The sequence below is a fragment of the Sitophilus oryzae genome, unplaced genomic scaffold (genome assembly GCF_002938485.1).
Source record: "Sitophilus oryzae breed Bouriz unplaced genomic scaffold, Soryzae_2.0 scaffold_335_pilon_pilon, whole genome shotgun sequence".
Lineage (NCBI taxonomy): Eukaryota > Metazoa > Arthropoda > Insecta > Coleoptera > Curculionidae > Sitophilus > Sitophilus oryzae.
This window is the reverse complement of record NW_022146902.1, coordinates 164,825-185,568: the sequence shown is the minus strand read 5'-3', so window position 1 is coordinate 185,568 and position 20,744 is coordinate 164,825. Positions and strand designations below refer to the sequence as shown.

At 37.5% G+C, this 20,744-nt stretch overlaps 1 pseudogene; it reads right to left on the bottom strand.

Annotated features, from left to right (window-relative positions):
* Window positions 1-421: 421 nt before the first annotated feature.
* The window catches only part of LOC115884704, a 98,662-nt pseudogene continuing 78,339 nt past the window's right edge, over window positions 422-20,744 (bottom strand).

Here is a 20,744-nt window from a genome sequence, read left to right as displayed (position 1 = left end):
AAACCAAACCATACCAAATCTCGTTATTTTATCTGAAAAAATAAAAAAGATATAGGGGGTGAGCTACTTTGAAGAGATTAATTTCCTTGTGCATATAAATAAATATATTTCAGTATGTATACCATACGATTGAAAAAAAAACGGCGTAGAGTTAACTTTGAAATGCCGATCGATGACATTGTAGCATTGATAGCAAACTTTGATGCGATAATTTAATAAAATTATGTATTTTTTAGGGTTTTAAGATATATATTGAACCATATAACCAGAAAAAACTATAAGCACTGGGATATAAAATCTATTTTAAATTAAATGGTACTTTCGAAGTAGTTAGCAAGTACATTAATTATAATGTGGTTACCGATACGCCAAAAAACGGCTAATGCATTTATACCCTGTATAGAATAATAAAGAATCCAAGCTTGGTTCAAATTTTATTTAAATTCTTAGCTTTACATCGTTATATTAATTTTATAAATCTACGATTTATAATATCAGTAAAATGTTACTGTTGTTCACAAGACCAATTAAATATAATATTTACAAATTATTTTTCTTTAATATAAAAAAAGGAAATATATAAAAAAAAATTGTACAAACAATCAGACTGTCAAAAAAGAATAATGAATATCTTTCGACTATATTAACGGCATCCGGCAACAACTCTTAAAAAATATTTGAATCTACTTCTGTGGAAGAACAATGATTGTGTCGAGAAGGGGTTAACTACCCCTCTTAACAATAACAATGGACTAATGGTATATGGCCAGAACGCTATCCTGTATTATCGGAATTTTATGGAGAATTCCAGTTCTGTGCCATACACCTCGCACTTTTGTTAGTAACCGACATGGCTGACCAGCCAAGGCCATAGGAACGATATCAGGATTCCTGAGAAGATTCCTGTTATGAGGGCGGCTCCCGCGAACATTCCCGCTATGGATGCTTGATGTTCTGGAACGGTGCTGCAAAAAGAAAAATACATATTAAGTTTATAAACATAACATTATACTATACATACTAAAATTTGGTAAAAAAATATATACAGGGTGGCCCACCGAAAACGTTCCGCAAGGCATAACGGCCAGGGTAATTTTTTTTTCAGAAAATTCAAAAACACGTCAATTTTGTTTGTGAGGGGGACAATTTTTGCCCCAAAAATGATTGCAAAATCTTCAACCTTCTAAGCGGGGGTGTCATCCCCCCATTTTTTTCAAATGGGAAGGGGGGTCAAGTGGTACCGCAATGAAAAGGGCTTTCTATTCTCTATACTTTCCCGTTTCGTTTTGGAAAATCGGTCGAGTCATTGAGAAAATATGTAGGATTGAAATTTGAAAAGTTTATTTAAACATTTATCCATTGCCTGGAAACTTATATGGTGAAATTTTGATAAAATAATTTAGTACACACTAAAAACACGGTATGTCGCTAGTGGTAGGAAATATAATTTTTAGAGGTTACTAGTTTATTTGGTTGCCTGTGATATGCATATACAGGGTGTTTCCTAATTAATATAAAAATATAAAATCGTTAGAAAACGAATTAAGGCGGGCTCTTAATAAGTATATTTATTTTTTTCTCGACAACCGTTTGATGAACAAGAAAAACTCAAAAGATCAATTTTGTTGAAAAAGGATGGCCAGTCAAGAAAAAAATATATTTTCTTTAAAAAAACAGTGGTGGTGTACCATTTATGTTAAGCGAAAACATCGTTTTTTTTTTAATTTTTAACATCCTGTAGATCAGAAAGGAAGTACATACTTTAGACCTAATGGTTATATAAAAATTGTTTTAAGAACGCATGAGGAATCACACCATAATTTTTTTAGACTAATTCGAAAACACCCCGTATATTGTCAACTTGACAATGACTGCTGATAAATCAAAAAATACCTTTTCAGTGAAAAAAGCCTGATTCTCGCAGAAAAAAATTTGGATTTTTATTGAATATGGGCCTGCGTTTGCAAATACTGGTTTGTTTTTTAATTTTCTATCTATCTAAATTTTAAATATCATAGTCAGAAATAGTTTTATTATTTTTTAACTGTAAAAATGGTGTTTTCTTGTTGTGTTGCATCTTGCAAAGAAACTAACAAAACTGCAAAAATGAACGTAGTTCCAAAAGACGATAAGGTATGTATCTTAGATAAAACAAAAATATATGGTATGTATTCGTTGTTTGATTTTTTTTCGTTCACTTTAAAATCTATAAATCTCGGTCTATTCATTAGACAGCCAGTCGACTTACGATCATTTACATGAAACTCGGTAAAATAAATAAAAAAATAATTGTAAAATATATATATTCGTATGTTTTATTAAAGTTACTCTGATATACTAATATATCAGTGTAACTTTAAAAATAAATCCTTTGAATTCAAATATAAACATAAAAAACATTTACAGCAGAAAAGGCAAAGGCGCTGGGTTAAACGTAGTCTCCACTAAAAACACGGAGGGGCGCTTTGACCCAAAATTTTACTATTAAGTTTCATATCTATCTTAATAGTAGATTATTTTCTTTTATCTATGCATTTATCAGAGTAAATGATAAGGATAAATTCCTTCGACCAATTTGCTGTTTTTTCTTATTATTTCTAGATGTTTACGCATTTTTTCACTTGCCACAAGGTTGAACGATCAGGTTAGGTAGTGTACTTTCTTTTTGAACGGTGTAGTTAATCGGCACAACTGTCGGTACTGGGCTGATGACAACCCCAGGGTTTTTCACGACATGCACACACAAAACCCTCAGAAATTGGACGTGTGGGCTGGTATTTTTAGAAATTCTATTGTGGGTCCTTTTGTTCTTCCTGGAAATCTAACAGGTTATATGTACTTGGATTTACTGGAAAATACCATCGACCCAGCCGTGACATCATAGAGAACAATCCTGGATACGTTGAAGCGGAACTAATATTTCAACAAGACGGTGCACCTCCACATTACTCTCAAAATGTGCGTAATTATAGTAAACGCCACGAATGTTTGGGAGTGATTCATCGCTTGATGAAGTTAGAATCGACACGCGCGCTATAATTTTTACATTAATTACGTAAATTTTTACAGCAGACGTAGGTTTTTAAAGGTCCGGTCTAATCATCTGCCTGCGCTCCTCCTACTTATTCTAAAATGTTAGCGTGATTGACAAAGGCGATACTATATCGCATTTCTTTGATTGATTCGTTTTTGTGCGTCAGTCCATTGGTGTGCTTGCAGTGCGACCAATGGGGCATTCCATTTTATATTTATAACCAACTATATGTTTTGACAAGACTTTGACAGTTAAAACAACAAATTACAACAGATTATATATTCATTATTATAATAACTTGAAACACCACGGCACTGGAATTAAGTTTTATGTGACCTTGAACAGATTAGTTCACATGGTAGCGACCGATAAATCACTCCCAAACATTCGTGGCGTTTACTATATATTTAAACAATAACTTTCTCGGTCGGTCGATAGGACGAAGGGGTGCAATTGAGTGGCCTCCCAGGTCATCCGACTTGACTCCTTTAGACTTTTTTCTATGGGGACACATAGAAAGTAAAGTGTATAGCACTCCACCCGCCTCATTAGAAGACCTGCAAAGACGAATTATTGATGTTTGGATAAAGTGACCCCGCAAGTTCTTCAGAATGTTCTAGAACGGGTTTGGAAATAATTTTTCAACCCATTCAACAACATTTTCAGCATTTGCTTCATTAATAAGGTAAGTTTTTTTTAATTAATTCAATTTATGCGTTTTTTGCAAAAAGTACTTCTCAAATTTCAATCCTTCATATTTTCAAAATGACTCGACCGATTTTTAAAAACGAAGCGGGGAAATATAGAGAATAGAAAGCCTTTTTCATTGCAATGCCAGTTGACCCCCCTTCCCATTTGAAAAAAGTTGGGGGATGACACCCCCGCTTAGAGGGTTGAAGATTTTGCAATCATTTTTGAGGCAAAAGTTCCCTCACAAACAAAATTGACGTGTTTTTGGATTTTTTGAAAAAAAAAATACCCTGGCCGTTATGCCTTGCGGAACGTTTTCGATGGGCCACCCTGTATAGCATAAATGTGTTATAATGAAATATGGAAAAATACCTAAAATAATTAAAATTACGAATTTGTGTAAATATGGCAACATTGTAAAAAAGTAAAATATGCTTTGGATAGAGAAAAAAAATTCTCTACATTGCACATATTTACACTTTTTTTCTAGTACATACGGTTTAGAAGTTATCGGGACTTCTATAACATTTTAAAATGAGCCATTTCTCCAAAAATTTCAATATTTTTTAATTAATTTATTTTTGAATTTAGAAAAAACTTTATTTGAACTTTTTTATGCAAAATCGCGAGTTTTGTCCAAATCCATTTTTAGAAGTTTCGAAAAAAATTATATAAGGGCCATTTTAGCCGAAATATTGAAAAAGGGAACGTATAAGAAAAAAACTATTCTGTTCCCCTATTCTCTATATTTTTATATCTAGAGGTTTGACGTATTTCAGTTAATTTTAAAAATTCCGACCGCAGCGCTGGATACGGCAGAAATTAGAAGTGCAGAGTATAAAGTATTTCACATAGTTCCGTTACCGTTTATGTCGATCGCATTGAAATAATATTAAAATCGTGGCTTTATCATAATATTGTTACGGATTCCGTGGGTCCACTAATTTAAACTCACGATAAAATACTTAACGAATTTATTTTCTCACTTTATACACAATTACTAACTTATAACACACAACAAACTAACTATTTATAAGATTCCTTCACCAAATTGTCCGATTTTCAATTTTCACGCGGTATATTCAAATTTCAAAACTCTCTCAGTTGTCGATGGCTCCGGCTTATATACTCTATTGACTGCTTCTCGAAATTTCCCCAATTCTCGGAAAGCGTACTTCTTCATACCAGACAATTCTATTGTCTGATTCCCCTTACTTCTCGACTTGACTAAAAGATGGCGCCTGAAAAAGTCTTTTTAATTTCTGGCGGATACGTTGCGGTTGTGCAGGCAACCAGTAATACATTTTTAATTTCTGGCGGATGCGCCATTTTTCTTGACATTGTCCCCTTCTCAAATTTGATCGTCCCGATCAAGGTTTCCTGTCTGGTATCTCTTCAATCGATCCAGATGAACTACTTTCATCTTACTTCTAGGGCTGCGTTGAATCCGGTACACAACATCATTTATCCTCTTGATGACTGTATAAGGACCTTCCCATGCTGGAGTTAACTTTGGGGACCTCCCTTTCTTGCGCTGTGGGTTATATAACCATACCATATCGTCCTGTTGAAATCCCGTAGAATTAGCTCTGAGGTCGTAACGAGCTTTCATCCGGTCACTGGCTAGCGTAATCTTACTTCTCACGGCCTTATGAATTCCCAATAACCTTTCCTTCAGTTCATCCGCGTAGTCCTCTACGTTCGTGGTGCTGTCGTCTGGTGATCCGAACACCAAGTCACAAGGCAACCGTAATTCTCGACCAAATAAAATCTTCGATGGTGAAAGTCCGGTGGTGTTGTGAACTGCACTTCTATATGCCATTAGGAATAGTGGTATATGCTGATCCCAATCTCTTTGATGTTCATCCACCATTTTCGAGAGATGTTCTTCAATGGTCTTATTGAATTTCTCGACCATCCCATCAGACTGCGGATGTAAAGCTGTTGTCCTAGTCTTGTGAATACCAAGCAGACCACACATCTTCTGGAACAGTTTTGACTCGAAGTTCCTTCCTTGGTCAGTGTGAAGCTCTAAAGGAATTCCAAATCTACTGAAGACATTATTGACCAATACCTCAGCTACAGTCGATGCTTCTTGGTTTGGAATGGCAAAAACTTCTGGCCATTTACTGAAATAATCCATCGCCACTAAAACGTACTTGTTGCCCTTGTTGCCCGTGGGCCTGCAATGTAAACAGCGATTCTTTCGAATGGCAGTCCAACATTATATTGTTTCATTTTTCCCCTAGATCGAGTGCTTGGTCCTTGGCTGGCTGCACAAATTTTACATTGTCGACACTATTTCTTGACATCTTCGCAATAATCCACCCAGTAAAAGCGATCTCTCAGCTTGCTCAAGGTCTTGTTTACCCCAAGATGGGCTCCAGATTTACCACCGTGAATTTCTTCCAATACCTGGGTAACTTTCTTCCTTGGTACCAGTAACTGAGTTGTTACTGTGCTGCCATCCGCACTTTCCCATGTGCGCTTTAACAATCCATTCTCAATAACCAGTGATTCCACTGAGCCCAGAGAGCTTTGAAAACGAGCCCTCTGTTTGCAATATCCTGCCACGGTGGTCTCTCGCCGTTACCTTCCTTGAGCCGTAGTATTGCTCCGATGTCTGGATCTTCCATTTGGTCGTTCCTCAATTGTGTCGTCGTCCACTGTTCATCGGTTCCAAGCTTAAAACTCCTTATCATGACAGTAATTTCACGTTGTTCCGTTTTACTGCAGTGCTTACAATCGATTTGACAGGGTCTTCTGGATAAACCGTCTGCGTTACCATGCATCTTTCCAGCACGATGTTGGATGGTAAAGTGATACTGCTGGAGCTTCTCGAGCCATCGTGCTATTTGACCTTCAGGTTGTTTCATCTCCATAAGCCATTTGAGAGCCGCATGATCTGTCCTAATTAAAAATTCTTGGCCATACAGGTATTTATGAAAATGATCAACTGCCTTCACAATTGCTAGCAGCTCCTTCCGGGTAACGCAGTAATTCCTTTCTGGTTTAGATAGAACTCGACTGTAATATTCTATCACTCGTTCTTCGCCATCTTGCACTTGTGATAGCACTGCACCGATGCCGATGTTGCTGGCGTCGGTATCCAGGATATACCTCCCTTGTTGTTGTGGGTAGGCTGAATAGGACTTGAACATAAAGCCGCCTTAAGTCTTCCAAAGGCTACATCACAATCGGTGTTCCATTCGTAGCCGACTTCATCACCTGTAAGTCTATGTAAGGGTGCAGCTATATTGGCAAATCCCTTGACAAATCTTCTGTAATAGGTGCATAAACCCAGAAAACTTCTAAGTTCATGTTTGTCGCGAGGTTTAGGCCAATCCTTGATCGCAGCGATTTTCTTCTGGTCGGTGTAAATTCCGTCTGCCGAGACTACATGACCCAAGAATTCCACTTGTCGCTGGAATAAGCTACACTTCTTCGGGTTCAAGTACAGGTGAGCATTCCGTATGCGGCCAAAGACTTCTTCTAAATTTCGCAAATGCTCCTCAAAAGTTCTTCCCATAACCAATACATCGTCGAGGTAAACCAAGCACGTTTTCCAAGTTAATCCTCTTAACACCACCTCCATGAGACGTTCGAAAGTGGCTGGAGCATTGCATAATCCAAACGGCATGACCTTGAATTGGTTAGTCCGTTTCCTGTAGAAAAGCCGTCTTTTCTTTGTCTTCCTCGTCCAGACCAACTTGCCAGTATCCACTCTTTAAGTCGAGAGTGGAGAACCAGCACGAACCTGCGAGAGTTGTTAATGTGTCATCTATACGTGGCAGTGGGTAGCTATCTTTCTTAGTGACGTCATTGAGCTTCCTATAATCCACGCAGAATCGTGTACTACCATCTTTCTTCGTTACCAAAACAACAGGAGATGACCATGGACTCGATGATTCTTCGATAACTCCATCTTCTAGCATCTTATCTACCATTGTCTCCATTTCTTGTTGTTTGGAAAGGGGCACCCTTCTAGGACGTTGTCGAATCGGCTGAGCATGACCAGTATTAATCCGGTGCTTCACAAAATCCGTTCTTCCACTGTTGTTCTTCTCAAAAATACTGCCATGCTTTAGCAGGAACTGCTTAGCCTTCTGTTTCTCCTCAGGTGTTAGGTGATCCCATGGCTGTTCTAGATGTTTTAGTGTTTCTTGGGATGCCTTTTGTGTAACAGCTGACGACACTTCATCACATCGGGTGACACTTCTTACAGGTTCGCAGATGGCTATCTTGTCACCTTTTTTTAATCTTGACACAATTCGGGAAACATTCGCAACTCTGATCGGTATATTCTTCTCGGTGTTCACCAATGACTTTCCTACTAAGTACCTATCTTGTTTGTTGTCGCTACTTTGTACCAGTCCAACACAGCACCCAGCGATTTTCTCCACTTTACCGAATACGATCTTCTCGGTATTACCAGGTATCACCACAGTTTCCGCTGATCTTACATCCATTCTTCCTGGTCCCTTGTCTGGAGATAACATAAACTCTTCATTTCCGATATTCAGGATATTTCTCTGGTGATCGAACGAAAATCCATGTTGACGAATCACATCCATGCCCAAGATGAAGTCATCTTCAATATCTGCCACTAAAACGCTATGCTGGAACTTCAAATTTCCTAACTTCAGTTCGACGATAGCCTCTCCGTACAACGGCCATTTCCCCCGTAACTGTACGTAAACACACTCTTCTTCTCAGAGGCACCAGCTTCAATCCTTGCACTGAGTTAGCCCGCACCAACGAAACCATAGCGCCAGTGTCCACTGTCATTCGGATTCCCTTTCCATTGACTTTCCCGTCGATCACCAAACTGTCAGCGGTTCTTCCTAGATTTCTAATGGAAAAAATCCTTGGGGCTCTGTTCTCCCCAGTCAATACTCGCCCCTTAGTATTGACTGATTTTAGTTTTCCTGGTGCCTACGTTCTCTGGATGGTGAACGGGATCGCATTTGAACGCGGCAATACCGTTTAATGTGGCCATTCCTGCCACCTCTAAAGCACCTTATGTCCTGGAATCTTCTCTGGTTTTCTGTCTGGGTGTTGCTGACTCCCTTGTTTATTAGTAGCTCACATAGTTTGTCGACTTTCTTACACATCTCCTCCAAACCTCTGTGAGTGTTTTCGGGCTGTTCCTCGACCGCTACCGATCTTATCTTCGGTCTAGGGATGGCGCTAAAAGCAGCTTCGATTTCCAGCGCCCTGACCAGTGCTTCGCTGCTGGTAGAAAATCGGGATATTTGCAGCGCCCTCTCTAATTCGTTGTCCCTCAGTCCGCTGATAAAGCACTGAGCAGCGAGTTCCTCCCTAAATCCTTCCGGTGCTTCTGGATATGCCAGGTGTACCAGCCGACGTAAGTCTGCTTCAATTCCTGCAGACTCTCTCCGGACCTCTGCAGGCGTGTCTTGATCTGTGCCTGGTAAAGTTGGCGTCGATGTTGGTCGCCATATCTTCTGTCCAGTGCAGCGACCAAAGTTTGATATTCCTGCTGTTGGGCTGCAGGAATAGTTTGCAGGAGTTCCAGGGCAGGGCCACGCAGCGCGATGACAAGTGCCGCTGCTTTCTCCTGGTCAGTCCATCCATTGGCAGCAGCCGCTGCTTCAAACTGGCGGTGGTACATCGTCCAGGTGGTTTGTCCATCGTAGGTCGGGGCCTTGAGGTTCGCAGTTCCATGAACGCCAGGTGTCTTTACTTGTACCTTGGTCTTCTGTAGGTCCATCTCTAATTTCTCCATTTTCTGCTGAAGGCGTTCCTCCAGATCTTCTACGGCTTCTTGAAGGTGGATTTCTTGCTTTTCTAAAGTTTTCTTAAGACGGTCCTGATCTTCTTGTCTTTCTTTCTGGCGGCGCGTTTCTATATCTTCTAAAATTTCCCTCCATTCATTCTTCTGACGAATTTCAAAATTGCCTAAAATTTTCTCAAGCCGGTCCTGTTCTTCTTCTTTGTCTTGTTGTCGTTGAATTTTCAAATCTTCGAAAATGTTCTCAAGCCGGTCCTGTTCTTGTTGACGTCGTAGTTTTTCCTCTTCCTTTTCTCTTTCTAATCGGGCTCGCTCTTCTTCTCGTTCTTTACGGAGTCTTTCTTGTTCTTCTGCCTTCTCTCTTCTCATATTCTCCATAAAATCGCCCAATAATTTGCTTACTTCCTCCATTTTCTTCGCTTGTTCCCTTGTACCAACCATAAAAATACTCTAATTCGGTCTAAAATCTTCCAATCCACTTAATTTCTTCTTAAAATCCTCTTGAATCCCACTTCTGACACCAATTGTTACGGATTCCGTGGGTCCACTAATTTAAACTCACGATAAAATACTTAACGAATTTATTTTCTCACTTTATACACAATTACTAACTTATAACACACAACAAACTAACTATTTATAAGATTCCTTCACCAAATTGTCCGATTTTCAATTTTCACGCGGTATATTCAAATTTCAAAAACTCTCTCAGTTGTCGATGGCTCCGGCTTATATACTCTATTGACTGCTTCTCGAAATTTCCCCAATTCTCGGAAAGCGTACTTCTTCATACCAGACAATTCTATTGTCTGATTCCCTTACTTCTCGACTTGACTAAAAGATGGCGCCTGAAAAAGTCTTTTAATTTCTGGCGGATACGTTGCGGTTGTGCAGGCAACCAGTAATACATTTTTAATTTCTGGCGGATGCGCCATTTTTCTTGACAATATTTAAGTATTTGATTTTTTACTAGTGCAGTTATTGAAACTTTAAAACACTGAGGTAAGAGGTTTGTGTGATGTAACGCTGTTTCGGGTAGTAAAAATTAAGTGAAAAAGAACCCGAATTAGACGTCATGTTGTGGTGTAACAAATTCAAATGTTAATAAAATTTATGTATCTTTAAAACATTTTGTTATAGCTGAAATAGCCCCAGTTATGACCCCACTAGCAAAACCGGTGAGCAAAACTATGCTCGTTACCGTAGTTGAACTCATCTAAAAAGTTTTTTTAGCTGGAATGAAACCCTCTGAAGATATAAAAATATTTACTTTTTTTATTTTTAGAATTTTCACAAATTATGCTTTTGCTGCATTATGCTGCATTTGCAATTATGCTGCACTTTAAGAATAATTATACAGGGTGTCCCAGAAATAAGTGCAAGTATTTTAAGGGATGGTAGATCTCGATAAAAAAACATATTTTTTCTTTATCGTTTTTCTAATAAGTCGAAAATAACGGAGTTATTTTACTTTCAAAATTTCCAAAAAAAAAATGATTCTTTGCTCAAATTTTGAGAACCACCGGATCTTCTCTGGATTTTCTTTCTTGTAAATTTAATCTACTACCTATATTGCCATATTATCAAGAAATTATGTTTTTTAACCAATAACTAAAAAAAATTCCAAAAATTTTTTCAAAAAATTCCGAATCGGTGTTAGTTGAGGTTAGTCAGTCAGTTTGTTACGAGAGAATCAGCAGAAGAGAGTAGAAGACGTTGAAGATGTTTCTGTAAGTATTTCTTTAAGTAAACCCTTAAGTCTTGGCATTTCCTGAAATCGTCCCAATAATTTTATCCACACTGTAAACCTTTGTTTAATAAATGTGTTCTTTTCTAATGATTATTTTGATTGAAAGAGAGAACCTGGTATAGCGATCCTAGTGAACAACCCCCAGCTAGGTCGCGACAATATTTTTTTTCGCGAAAAAAACCTCATAGGCGTGTTTCTGGGGTTGAACTATACTACCAGATAAAATACTTGCACTTATTTCTGGGACACCTTGTATAATAAATGTTAGGTATACTCGCTATTTAAACCCGTGTAGTTGTATATGCCGGTTGTTTACGATATTCTGCGATGGTGGCAGCACCGGGAGAGAATGCACCAAGCCTATAGGCTTGGAGCAGCACTCGGTATGGCGAAAAATCAGAACTATTCGACTATTTTATTTCACGTCGTCCCGGTTACCGTTCCTGTTGATCCGATCAACTTGATCGCATTGAAATAATATTAAAATCGTGGTTATGTCATAATATTTAAGTATTTTGGTTTTTACTAGTGCTGTAGTTAAACTATAAACTTCTCAGGCAAAATTAAGAGAAAAACAAGCAGAACTGGGCGTCGCGTTGTGTTGTGACAATTTTAAATGCTAATAAAATTGCCGAAAATGTCAACATGAAAATGAAGGCGTAATTTCGTGATTGTTGGGTGCAATAACACTCAATACAACTCTTCCGGAACAATGTTTTACAGCTTTCCATAAGCTTTATCGCACCGATTTGATCAGAAGTAAAAATGGATTCAGGCAGTTCGATGAAACAAGTGAGTAAAAGTAAAATAAATACGAAAAAATAAATCCTTATAGTTACTTTATTTTTATTACACGGTATCGCTACCCCTCTTGATATTGGCTAATCTAATAAAACATAAAATAGAAACGTTTAATTTATTCTAGTATTGATAATATACCAGATTACCATAATGCCAGATATATTATTAATATCTAATAGAGGCTAATAATTAAGATACTAATGACAGTGAACAAGCGACGACACCTCAGTGAAGTCATGATAGGCTTTGAAAAAAAAAACTTCTGAAGTAAGATTTTAACGTTAAAGCGTTATTAGATCAACATTTTGATAGTCTCAGCAGCATTTTTATCATATCAGCACATATCAGTTGCGCACTCTCAGCTTCTCATATCCGCTTTAGTCATATTTCTTGCGCAGGCTCTACGGCTAATACTTTAAGATATATAGCAGAAAGCTATTCTTAAAGAAACACCCGGTACATTGTTTCTATATGATACTTTTCAATATTTTTGCAAAAATTTAGATATTTGAGAGTATCATGCACTATATGTATAATAAAAAAAGAAATCGAAATATACATATTTTTATATAAACTATTACCTGACTCAGGGATACCTACCTAGGAGCGTACATCATTGCTATTGAACTGAAATAACCACTGGTAAGTGCCATTGTGGCTGCTATAAACCAATAGACATAGTCGTTGTCTATGCCAACTGGTAAAATCCTCTGAATTCCTATCGGCTGGTAATTGCAAAACAGGTACAGTGGTATATAAAGGAATCTCAACGTTACAGGGATCCACAGATATTCTTTTTTGGGCTAAAAATTTCAAACAATATGAGTACGTAAACAAATTATCGAGCAGCTTCGAACAACAACATAAAACGTTAAAGGCTTACAGTTCGTAACTTTACTAAGTTCCAGGTCACTTTTAAAAAGGCCCTACACGCAACGATATCTGAGTGATTTGAACTGATCTACAGTCCTTCGATTCAGTCTAAAGACTTTAAATGTATTTGGTCTGGACCTATCATCTGCAAGTGAAAGAAAACAAAATAAAAGTTGCAACAACTTATCATATGCCAAAATGCGTATACGTATTATTAAAAGTACGTGTTGTAGGAAAAGTTGCTGCAACTTTTCTTGCATGCAAGTAAAATTGCGAACTGTAAAACGTTTTACTATAACCATGTTAGCATCATAGGCAGATGAAAACTAGCTACACATTGAATAGGTTACAGTCTTTAAATGTAAGGCTATAGAAACTACCATTAAGGCCAACCAGCAAGAGACGTGGCAACACTGTAAGGACTGCGCGACAGCTTGAAGACTGTGGCCAGTGATAGATAGCAAAGAGACAAATCAACTACTAGAGCACAAAAAGAACATAGTACGCATAATTGTGTCGTCACTGGAAACCGCTCCACGGGAATAAACCTCGTGAGATGGAAGATTTCTAATGACGACTACTGCAGAGAAGAAACCATAGAGCACCTGCGTAGCAGAAATCAACGTGAGCGACATTGGGAACTTTGTAAAAAGCCAGAAGTGCTTTAACGTAAAGAAAAAATAGGAGGAAGGTATGGTACAATAATACAGGGGTATCGCAATAGGCCCAAGACCCCAGCAACCTAACCTACAATGTTAATATTATATAGAAAAATCATTGGTATCGGGAAAGCTCAAAGGAAACAATTATATTCTGTGGGTCGTCAGGTATTAAAACATTTAAAAAATGCCTATACCTATGTGGCGGATTCATCTCTCCAACAAAATTCTATATCAATCTACAAAATAATATAGTTATTTTTTGTAAACACTGCTGCGTTAATCCAAACGAAAACTACTTGTCAGCAGTTATGATTACAGATATGCAAATGTGCCTAACGAACAAAAAAATGCTTAACGTTTTGGAAAGTTTATCTTTCCGTCGTCCGAAGGCAAAAAAAATACAAAAAATAAAGAAAAAACTATTTAAAATATTTAAGTTCAACTATTCGAGAACACTTTATTTTTTTAAACCAGATACGTCTACAAAAACCGTTGACGTTCTGTTAAAATGACATTATATCAAGTTAAAAAAGTTAAAACATTTAGTATTCCCAATGCCTACGAAAATGATCTATGGCGACTCTATAACCGGTTACACTAGAAAAACATACACGATTTGAACAAATAAACTACGGAAACTTTTTTGTACGATGCACACCATCGTTAGTACAGTTCGTCTGCTGGATCTGTGTCTATGAAAGGAATGCGGACAAAAAACATTTAAATAAACAGCAATATATTTTATACGTCGACTTGACGAGTACGTCACCGCAAATCGCTCCGCCCACTCATTTTATTGGCTACTTGCAAATTTGTCGAATTTTTATTGATGGGACGCGTCGTGTAATTTTTTATGAAAGACATCGAGAGAATATCGTTTCCCCTCCCACGGATACCCCGTGGCCACAGAACGGACAGACGTACTGTATATGATGTGGTACTAGTTTTAGTGCCTGGAGTCGCGAAACGTCGCACAAAATATAATTATTTCCTTTGAGCCTTACCAATACCCACGAATCTTTCTATATATTAATTACTGGGAACAATCCAGTATACAATAATCATAATTTTAATAATCTAATGATATCAAAAACTTACCCATATATAATATGAAGGCAAAATGCTTCCAATCATAGCAAAAAATATTGAACGTAAGGAAACATAGAATTTGTCGATATATTTCGCCATTTTGAATGAAAAGTTTGACTGCTCTTTTTAATATCTGAAAAATATGATTTATGTAACATTAATTTTAATAAGTTTTATTAGTTGTTTGAAATGTTGTTTTATTAGTTTGTAACGAAAATAAGCACTTCCAAGACATATTCCTGAAGAAGCATTACATTAAATGCGAAACGTCAAAGATATATTTTTAATTGACCATAGACACAATACCCAAGAAACAGCTAATAAGACTTATTATATAAAGGCTAAAGAATAATTACATTCGTTAATTTTAACTACTTAATAATCTAAAACCTAGAGGTATAATTTACAAGAAGCTTACTGAAAGAAGCTACAACATATCATTCAGCTCATTCAGTATAACCAGCTTACTAGAACTACAGCTTATTGAGTATCCGTATCCGTATTCCCTTACACATAGCTTATAGAATAGCAAATTTCAATATAAAAGACCATAACTGGTACCTACTGAAGAGGCTGTTATCTACTTCACAAAAGATGACGATTGCGTCAGACTTTTTTTCTTTTTTTTTTCTGACAATTTTTTCAGAGTACTATTGAACGAATTTATTACCGTTATAAGGTGATTAATATAGCATAGAGGATATAATAGAGGTTAGAGATGAGGAGAAAATCGCAAACTGCGATTAAAGCTTGATTTTCATGCATCCGTTGTCCGACGATACGATAATACGATACTAATTTTATTGGTTGAATTTAAAGGCTTCAATTGGTTAACTATTTCTAACCAATCGAAGTCTTTAAATTCAACCAATAAAATAAATATCGTATCATCGTATGGTCGGATAATGGATGCATGTAAATCGCTTTAATCGCAGCGATTGTAAATTCGCGATCGCAACCTGCAATTCCTTCCATAGCAAACTGCGACTTGCGATTGAAACATCTATCTGCCGATTTTTGGATTTTAGGTAACCAATATTACACCAGTTGTGATTTGCAATCGCAGTGGTACGCGAACGAAAATCCCAGCATTGCGATTTTCGTTCGCATCGGCGCGGCTGTGCATCGACACGGCACTGAGCGACTGAGCAGGCGAACGAAGAGCTGGGAACGAAAATCGCAGCGCTCGAAAACATTGCAATTTTCATTCGCACCGGCCGGCGGCAGCGCGGCATCAACACGGCAGTGGGCAGGCAAACGAGGAGCTGAACATAAAAACTTGGTGCCTTCAACATCAAAACTGGACAACTGAGAATTGGCAAAATGTTTTTTTTTTTTTCGGATGAGAGCAAAAATTGGTCTAAGATCAGATGACCATCGAATTTGGTCTCTCAGAGCTCCAGGAAGACGAGCGAGACTCCAGGCTGCCAAATCTGTACCAAGATATAAAGGAGGAACTGTAATGTTCTGGGAGGTATTATGCTGGGAGCAAAACTCCATTGTTACCACTTCAACAAACTTTATCGGGTCGGAGGTATGTTGATTTAGTGCTAGAACTAATCGTTAGTCTTTGGAGAGCTGCAATTGGGGATAATTTTAACTTCATCATAATACCTAACCTCTCCGTACCAGCAGAGTGACTACAGAATGTCTTGAAACGGAAGGTGTCATATAGTTTCAGACTGGCCTGCATGTTCTGCCAGATCTAAACCCTATCAAACACTAGTGGGACCAGCTCAAAAGAAGGATTAGAGCTCGTCGAAACAATTCAGGAAATCTCGCACAGTTTGTTGATGCAGCATTAGCAGAATGGGAAAACATACCTCAAAACAACGCTGATAATTTAATAAAAAGCATGCCAGCACGGCTAGAAGCTTGCATAAGGGCTAGAGGTGGCAACAAGGATTTTTGAAATTATCAATTTTCTCTTTGTTTTTGCTTTTTTGACCTTTTTAAAAATTTAAATTCATTTCGTTTCAGAAACTAAAATAATACCATTGTGTTTATTTTGGGGAAGTGATTATTTTTTTTATTGCTATATGGATTATTTTTCATTAAAAGTCATTGGTAAGGACCGAGTTTTATTCATAAACACAAAATGTTCATACATCTCAGAAACTATGAAAAATAACAGATGATTCCGTATAAGTTTGGTTGTGTGTATTAGTACAACTTGATTTCTTAGTTCATCGGAATATTGAATCGAACTGTACAGGGTGGGTCAAATTGGACGCTTTTAAAGGGAAACACCCTTTTCTATAGGAGATAGACGAAAACTAATATCGGTGTCTGGAGCTCAATTTTTATCAAAAACATGATGGTGGAAACCGCACATCGATATCTATTACCGTTTCGGAGTGTTTTTCAAAAATGTGCGTTTTTATAAAATCGGTATAACTTTTTTGCTATGGAAAATTTTGTATTTTTGTGAAAACATTTCTAAAGCACTTTTTTACGTAAAATTTAATGGTTTATGTATTTTTTTTTAAATTAATAATTTCATAATTATCAACAGAAAATTTGATTTTATATATGGGACACCCTATAATTTTCTAATTAATTGAAAAGAATTTAAAATTACCTTTCCAAAAATATAGCATACTTGATATATTGCTCGATTCCTCTTCGAGATATAGAGTTTTTAAAAATTCGCCCACTTGAATAAGTAGGCTTTGATCGATGCCGACTGCAATGCAAAAAAATTCTAGCTGTGAACAGCAATTAAAACGAAAATTATATTGTCAATGAGAGATGCAGAATTTTATAATAATTTAAACAATATTTAGCGACATTAACACATTCAAATTATATCTAATAACAATAAAAATGAATAGCAAACCAAGACATGAAATTTTGCTACAGGTGTGTGATTGGCATGTCGACCGTCTTCTATTATGGACAGACGGGACCGTTTTTGAACATTTCTCGCGGAATTCATTAACTCCGTGGGGTGAAAGATACCCCCGCATAACCGCTGAGTACTTTTAAACAAAAACCTTTATTCTTCCGCAAAAATAAAAATCCACTATGGATAACAGGAATTAAGTCCGGCGGCCTCGACGGCCAAGGGCTGGGATCGTTTTTACAGAATTCTATTATTCCGCGAAATACAAAAGTTATGGGCAATTTTCCAACTGGTCAAAAATTCAAAAAGACCCTGTATCTGGGTTAGCAGTGAAAATATCAACAGGCGGTTTATGCCATTAAACGTTTCTCAGAAATCGAGCCCATGACATCTATGTCGGTTTTGCTCTATCTAGTCAGGAAATAGGGTTTCTCTGTTAAAACAGACCAATTTCGACCACCCTGTACATTACTTTTTTAATTCGTTAGAATTAGAATATTTAGTAAGACGCAATCGTCTTCTTTCGCGAATTGTACTGTACAAAACCATTTTATCATAGATAATTACCTGCTTGAACAGCTGGAAAAGTAGCTAGGGTAACGAAGAAAATGAAAAATACGTTGTACAATTGCGGGAAAGCTTTCTTAATGATTTCCATATATGGTTGTTTTTCGGTTACGGCCGTAGTCGCTTTTCTTTGCTCCTGCATTTTCTTTTCTTTTAATTCATAATGTCTATAGAATCTCTGAAATTGAAAATCAGTTAAGCCAATCGTTTAACATTAATTTGTCCAAAATAATATGTCGTTTAAAGTAAAAGAATTTCGGACTTCTATTGTCTTTATTTAATTTTTGCTCACACAATATTTCGGTTAGATATATCTAATCTAAAATCTAAAATTACTAAGTTTATACATATACTAGAGCCGAGCATTCCTTCGTGAAAATGTTGGGTGCAGAATAGTGGTTGCCATATTGTTGAAATTTCCATACTTGGATGGCTAAATATGACTACGGCTTTCTTTTAGCACTCCCAAGGTACCTGCTAGATGCTCTCTCTTTCTCTTGTTTCGGTTTTGTTTTTGTTAAGACACTCCTTAGAGTAGTCTCAGACTTAAAAACTGTTATTTTTTTACTGCTTGATAGGGTTTGGAGGTCCCGGGATCTCGGTGTGTGTTTATCGCCAAAATCCCGATAATAAATCCAGGGATCCCAAAAATCTCAAAAATATACAAATGCAGCAGTTTTCATGGCTGTAATTATGCCTCGACTATCTTTTATTTTTATTAGTATGTAAAATTCGTAATGCTTTGCCTCATAGTCATAAATTTGAACCTTAATGTACCTCTAATGAAAAATGGAAAGTCTAGTGGTCCTGAAGGAATACCAGCGGAACTTCTGAAATGCGGACCAAAAAATTTGGAAAAAAATTCTCGTTTGTATTTTCACTACATATATTATAACGCGGAGCCCATATCTGATTCATGGAAAACGCCATGGATAACTCTGATCCACAAAAAAAGTAAGAAAAGACATTTGTACTAATTACAGATGTATAGCTGTGTCTGACACTCTTAGCAGACTGTAGGGAAAAATACTTAAAACCCTAATAGAAGATGAATTTAGGCCCCATGAGATTGAAGAACAAGCCGGGTTCAGGGCAGGCCGCTCATGCATTGATAATATCTTTCCAATAATAATTCAGATCATTGAGAAAAAGACGGCAACGAATAACGACCAAATTCATCTCCTGTTTGTGGACCTTAGTAAGGCTTATGATACGGTACCAATTAAGAAACTATGGGAAGTTCTCGAAAAAAGCCCAATAAATATAACACTAATAAAAGCGGTACAGCAACTTTACTGCAATTGTTCCGCAAGAAGTAAAATAGGCCCAACTCAATCTGAATTATCCCCAATATCAAAAGGTCTAAAACAGGGTTGTTGCCTGTCCCCAACTTTATGTAAAATCTACCTATCAGAAGCTCTTAAGCACTGGCGCAAGAAGTGCTCTCAGATGGGAATATCTATTAATGACAACCTTTCTCTGTATACTCAGCATTTCGCCGATGACCAGATAGTAATGGCCCAAGACAAAGAAGACCTAGAATACATGACCAGGAAACTGATAGAGGAATACGAGAAATAGGGACTGGAGCTAAACAAGAAGAAGAAGTGTTGGTGGCGATTTGGAAGACCTAGTATTAAATAACAATATAAAAATTGAAGCTTGCGAAGAATATATGTATTTAGTGGTAAAAATCGCAAGCAAAGGGAGATGCGAAAAGGAAATCGAAGAACGGATTGGTAAAGGCAGAAAGGTGATAGGAGCGCTGAACTCGGTGCTTTGGTCTGGGGATATCTTGGATCACAGAAAAACATAAGAAGTTGTTGTCGACCGAAACGGCCTTCTGGCGAAGATCAGCCCGAATCTCCCGTTTAGACAGAATTAGGAACGAGAGAATACGTGAAAAAATGAAGGTGGAGGGTAGATTTGATTAGATTAGATTCTTAGAGGTAGATTAGATTCATTCTCCAGTCCTATCCTTTTCACAAAGTTTAGCAACTTAGAGACTGAACCCTCCATGTAGCTCCTTAGCAATGGCCTATCATTGCCTATTACCGGGAACCGCACATTTGCCAGGCTGTCACACCGACATAAAATGTGTTCTGACGTTTCTTCTTCAGATTGGCAGAACCTACACATAGCTTCGTCTGTCAATCCCATCAGCTTTAGATGCCTATTTAGCTTACAATGCCCTGTTAGTAGACCTACTACAGCTTTGACTGTCTTTCTGTCTTTGCTTATCAAGTCTACCGTGAATTTTGGCGAATGTTCTACAATGAACCTTTTCGCCTGTCTCTGCCCTGGTGAGTTTCTCCACCATTCTAGAGATTTGTTGGCCACCCATCGTTCCGTGGCCATTCTCGTGACCGCCTTTGCAACGCCGCAGAAGGGTTCTGTGCCTATGATTGGCATTGATGAGCCTTGCTTGGCCCTTTCATCTGCCTTTTCGTTACCCTTGTGACCAAGGTGGAGGGTAACATTGTACAAGATATACAAGAAAAACAACTGTACGATCATGTACAACGAATGGCTGACGATAGAATACCAAAGCAAGTGTTGCAGTGGACATCTAGAGACAGACCTAAACTTTCCTGGAATCAAGGAATCGACAGAGCCATGTCGGAAAGGAACCTACTACCAGGAGATTGGGACAACAGACGGAGGTGGCGCATGGAGAC